General features: G+C 37.7%; 1 protein-coding gene across 4 annotated transcripts in view; it reads right to left on the bottom strand.

Moving 5' to 3' along the window:
* Positions 1-6,000, bottom strand: part of MAPK14 (mitogen-activated protein kinase 14) — a 77,971-nt gene that overhangs the window by 50,354 nt on the left and 21,617 nt on the right. The window lies entirely within an intron of this gene.

Raw genomic sequence — 6,000 nt, 5'->3', positions numbered from 1 at the left:
GCAGTGGCGGGCTGCACGAGCTCCCGGGAGGGGCGGTGTGGAGAGTGACCTGTGCTCGCACACAGGCCTCTTGGTGGCAGCAGCAGCAACCCTAGTGTCCCACGCCCGTCTCTGCTGTCCGCGCCGACAGCCGTGGCTCGCGCCCATTTCTGGAGCTCCTTTACGCGGTGCCCTTAATCCCCTCTCCTCGCGCCCCAGGAAGCAAAGAGGCAAGAAAAAGCCTCCTGTCTCTTCGGCAGCTCCGCACCCGTTTCTGGAGCTCCTTTACGCGGTGCGCTTAATCCCCTCCCCTCTCGCACCAGGAGACAAAGAGGCAAAAAAAAAAAGTCTCTTGTCTCCTATTCTTATAATATTCTTAATATTAAGATTATTAATCACTATCAGGTATTTAGATCAGACTATAAAATTGAAAAAAAAAAGCTATCTTTATACAAGGATAAAGCAAAGAGCTACTTAATACTCAGTAATCCATGGTCTTTGAGCAGTTTTTCTGGTCATAAATTTACACTGATTAATTTAACATCCCCCCACTTCCCCAGGTCCTCCTAAAACCCAGACCACTCATTTCCACAAAGCTAGGCACTAAGAAGGCAAACAAGACGTATAATTCATGTGTAATGTGCTCAGCAAGATTTAAGGGTATCTGGAAATGAAACAAACAAAAGCTAAATGGGCTTCACGAAAAGTGACCCATGACTGTGGACTCAGTAAAATATACCAACACTCAAAATACTGTCATGAAAAAGAGCACTTTTAATTAGAATGTTACACCACTCATCCAAATATCAACTTCTGGGCTTCCTTGGTGGCACAGTGGTTAAGAATCCGCCTGCCAACACAGGGGACATGAGTTCGAGCCCTGGTCCGGGAAGATCCCACATGCCGCGGAGCAACTAAGCCCGTGCGCCACAACTACTGAGCCTGTGCTCTAGAGCCTGCAAGCCACAACTACTGAGCCCGTGTGCCACAACTACTGAAGCCCACATGCCTAGAGCCCGTGCTCCACAATAAAGAGTAGCCCGCACTTGCCGCAACTAGAGAAAGCCCGCATGCAGCAACAATGACCCAACTCAGCCATAAATAAATAAATAAATTTATAAGACAAAAAAAAAAAAAAAAAAACCAAAAAACCCACACACAAATATCAACTTTTAAAAGCAATTTTAATTATACAGCCTGAACCCAAAAGGGAAACAAACTAAAAAAAGGCCTTGGAATTCAAGAATAGCTTTTCAAGTCTTTGCATCTTATTTCAAAGTAAAGGTACAGTTATCCATCATCTCCTTATCCAGACAACCATACACAAGAAAATGAAAATTACCTCTAATTGTACTAATGGTTATAACTATCATTAACATTTTGAGATACTTTCTTTGATTATTCTGATGTACATAAATTAAATTGGGGTTATACTATGCATACAGTTTTATATCCTGCCTTGTCACTTAACATATAATGACTATTCTCATGTCCTCAAATGTTTTTCAATAATATGTTCTATCATTTGTATATACCATAATAAAACCAATTTTCTATCTTTGGACATTTAAGGAACACTGCAAGTATATGTGCATATGCGTGTATGCGTGCATATATACATCTTGTATTTTCTTCCAGAGAATAAATTTCAAGAAATAGAATTACAAGATCAAAGGACATCAATATGCTTAAGGATTTTTTTTTTTTTTTTTTTTTTTTTTTTTTTTTGCGGTACGCGGGCCTCTCACCGCTGTGGCCTCTCCCGTTCTGGAGCACAGGCTCCAGACGCGCAGGCCCAGCAGCCATGGCCCACGGGCCCAGCCGCTCCGCGGCATGTGGGATCCTCCCAGACCGGGGCACGAACCTGCGTCCCCCGCATCGGCAGGCGGACTCTCAACCACTGCGCCACCAGGGAAGCCCTGCTTAAGGATTTTAATACTGTCAAACTGTCCTCCATAAAGATGAGGCCAACTTACATCCCACCAAGAGCGTATCTATGACCTTATAACAGTGCTGAATAGTGCTTTAAATTAAGTCAAATCATTTTCCTTTTCCTTTCCCATCTAAATCATAATTGTTCTCCTTGAATTTGACACAGTCCTGGCTTAAGACCTCTGGTCTTTTAAAAAATTAATTAATTAATTAATTTTTGGCTGCATTGGGTCCTCATTGCTGCGCGGACTTTCTCTAGTTGCAGTGAGCGGGGGGCTACTCTTTGTTGCGGTGCGCAGTCTTCTCATTGCAGTGGCTTCTCTTGCTGCGGAGCATGGGCTCTAGGCATATGGGCTTCAGTAGTTGTGGCACACGGGCTCAGTAGTTGTGGCTTGCGGGCTCTAGGGTGCAGGCTCAGTAGTTGTGGCACACGGGCTTAGTTGCTCCGTGGCATGTGGGATCTTCCTGGACCAGGGCTCGAACCGGTGTCCCCTGCATTGGCAGGCGGATTCTTAACCACTGCGCCACCAGGGAAGTCCCAACCTCTGGTCTTTTGATTACTACCCCCTACACCCTCTTGTACTTCTGACAGCTGAGATCTAGAAGCCAGTTTTATTCACCTGCTCCAATAGTTTCTAATCACTGATTCTTGTTATTTGAGATGCCCCATCTTCTCAACAAGAAAACTTTAAAACAATTTACATTGTTTTACTATTTGAATTGTGGCTGTGAAAATATCCTCAGATCAAAATAACATTAAACTACTAAACTAATCCAATTTACACAGGATTATTCATGCAAGGGTTATCTCAAACACACTAAAGTGAAACAAGTCCAAGCATTTAAAATAAAAACTCCCATTTCAGTCTGAAAACATAATAGGTATTTTAGAATCAAACAGCTGTAAATTTGAACCCCCAATCAATCTGTGACTTCTTAGACCCATGAGCTTCTTTCTTTTACATTCCAATAACCCCAAAACATGGGATGTTGCTGGGCACACAGCAGTTCAATTAAAACTTGTTACATAAATAAAAGTATCTTCTCTGAGCCTCATTTTCCTCAGATGAAAGACACGTGTATATCACTGCTTATTTTCATAGTATTTTGGGGAAGATTATGTAGACTGACCTGCTGTGGATTACCAAAATAAATCGTGACCAGAAACTTCAGAGTTTTATAATGAATTGTAAAATACAAATCACAGAAACAAACTATTTGAACTATTGAAGCAGCTACTTCCAGTAACAAAACATGACATATAAAGCTAAATTCAATTATTCAAATGATTAAAAAGTATGGCTGCAAGAAGCACAATGACTAATTTGGAAAAAAATAATAGAACAAAGCATATTAGCAAATATTTCCTTAAAAGGGACACATTTTATGACATTAAAGCCACTCATGTTACATCAAAGTATTTTTAATTTTTTGTGGGCTTTTACCAATATCCCTTCTCTATTAATCCTATTTATGGAGTATTAATCATAAAGAAAATACTGTAAAACAAAAGTTTCCCAGCATTAAAATAGATTTGGGGAACACTCCATAATCGATTCATTTCTCATTTCTTAAATGGAAATTTATTTTTAATTTGTCATATTTTAGCCTATTTCCTTACTCCTTCTGCCATTATATGATTTCAGACGCTTTAGAAAGTAACCCAGGAATTAAATATTTAGAAAAGATGGTTATAGTATAAATAATCAGCAAATATCTCTGATGACTGTCCTACAATGACAAACATAAGTAATATATCTTTATTAAATTAGTACACACTCACAAAACACTTTAAGTCAGTGACCAGTCAAAGACGATATTTAATGTATTTAACACAAGCACACCAAAACAACCACTTGTTCTATCATGGTAAGATTAAATCTAAGGTTCCCAAATAAAATTTATGAAAGGAGTCCCTTAATCATTAAAAGTTTTTTTTAATGTATAGCTCTCCAGGCCCTTAACTGTACAGTACCTACTCAGACAGCAAAAGGATGCAGCTAGCCAGCTGCTTCCTTTTAATCTTTCCTTAGACCAGGTATCAATGAGATCAAGGTCAAAAATTCAGTCAGGAATGGGCCAGGTAAATTTGTTCAGAGAGTAACATCCCCTAGCTCCTATAAGCCATATGAAAATTACATATCTGTCATTCATTATCACTAATAAAAGAAATAAAATGAACTATGGATTGTAAGTCAGAGGCATTTTTGTGTAAAAGATCACATGTGCATTCTGGCACCTAAAAATTCTATTTGCTACCAATCCTTACTTAAGTTTTTCACGAGTTTTAAGTTGCTGCTGCTGCTGTCTTTGGGGTCCTGGCAGCTAGCCAAAAGTTAGACAGTGGCCCAAAACAGTCATTAAAGAAGAGAAAGAAAGAAAAAGAGGAAGAGAAGATAAAGGAGAGGAATTCCTCTTAAAATCCTCGATTAAACTTACTTGGAAGTTTTGGTTCTTCACCTGGTAAAAATACTTTTACACTGTACATACCTAATAAGCGTTTGTAGAATAGACTGAAATTCCGTAATTTTTCTACATTTAGTCAAAGTCTTTTGGCCCCTTCCCAGTCCCTCTTCAAACATTTGCCAATAGAATGGAGAACTATGAACATTCAGCCATCTGCCTCCTTTTGTTCAAACAACAAATCACCATCTAAATACAGGTGACCCTCTACATTGATACAGTGAAAACCTAAACATTTTAATATAAAAAAGACTGCTATTAAGCAAACTGCTTATAAAACAATTTAGATAAATTAAAATCCTGTTTTCCTAATACGGTCAGTCCTCTTTAAAGTCGTATAGACTTTCCTAAATTAAAACAATTGTATCCCATCACTGTGGCCTCTTCATGTCTACAAATACAGAATGGCTCAAATGCAACCAGCCCAATATCATGTAAGACATATTTCAAAGTATCTCATTACGGAAAATTAAAATATAGCATACTAACTAAGGTTGTTGCAATGATCACTAGAAAAGCCAAGGCATGGATTCAGATAACCCAAAATAATTTTTGCCCTAAACATTGGCTTAAAATGACTATGAAATAAAGCAGAACAATAAATTACGTGCTGGTAATCTTCTACAGTAGATGTTCTTAAATTAGCATAGACAACATCAGTGGGATCCTGGGGCCTCCTGGAGGTGCTTTGGGGTTCCATAAATGTTTGGCTTGCATTCCATTTTCAAAGTATTCTTAAAAAGCTATGACAGTATCTTTGTCACATTTATTAACGTGTAATGAAAAACAGCATACACACTCAACTGTGTTAAAAGCCAAATATAAACCCATCAGTTAAGTTGCCAGACCACCTTGATTTTACGCAGACTTCGGAATAATGATTCTCCTGCCAGCTTTCTCCACATATTTCAACTTCTTATAAACATGTCACTGATTAGGAAGGCTGCAGCTCTGCACTGAACTTTTTAAAAACTCAAGTTTGCACATGGATGCTCATATAAAAATTACACCTAGGAATGGAGATAATCTGTGGAAAACGGGATGTTCTCAATAGTATGCAATTAAAACATGAAAATAAATAAGCTGCAGCTGTGATTACAACAGCTTAAATTTCAAATTTAAGTCACAATGCTCTCAATTTAGAAGAAATTTGTACTTTGTGAAACAAATATATTTTAATACATTTTTTTCTTACTATGAAGAAAAAAAAGTCCAATTACTGAAACAGAAAAATATCTGAATAGCCAAGTAATACATTGAAAAATTGAATTTTTTTTCTACACAGTAACCACCAATAGGGTCAAATAGTTCTAAAATCTCTATGGCCATTGTTTCTATAATTCTACAAATTTTACAGTTCCTTTCATACAGCAATCACATAAGCCCTTTCTAACTTGATTTTGAATTCAGGAAAATAAGTGTCCTCAGTCAATTGTTTTTTCACTTTCAACTGCATCCATTTATTTATGCTATTAGGATTTTTAAGCACTCCTTTGCAGGACAGCATTGTCCTCAAATGTCCAAACTTATAGACAAGAAAACATTATATTTAACTTAAACAATGTCTTTGTCACATTTATTAAAATCCCTGAATCTAGAAAAGCTCTTTTAAAAATTAAAAGGAAA

Source organism: Physeter macrocephalus, chromosome 18 (assembly GCF_002837175.3).
Source record: "Physeter macrocephalus isolate SW-GA chromosome 18, ASM283717v5, whole genome shotgun sequence".
Classification (NCBI taxonomy): Eukaryota; Metazoa; Chordata; class Mammalia; order Artiodactyla; family Physeteridae; genus Physeter; species Physeter macrocephalus.
The sequence above is the reverse complement of the archived record's forward strand: the minus strand, read 5'-3'. Positions and strand labels throughout refer to the sequence as shown.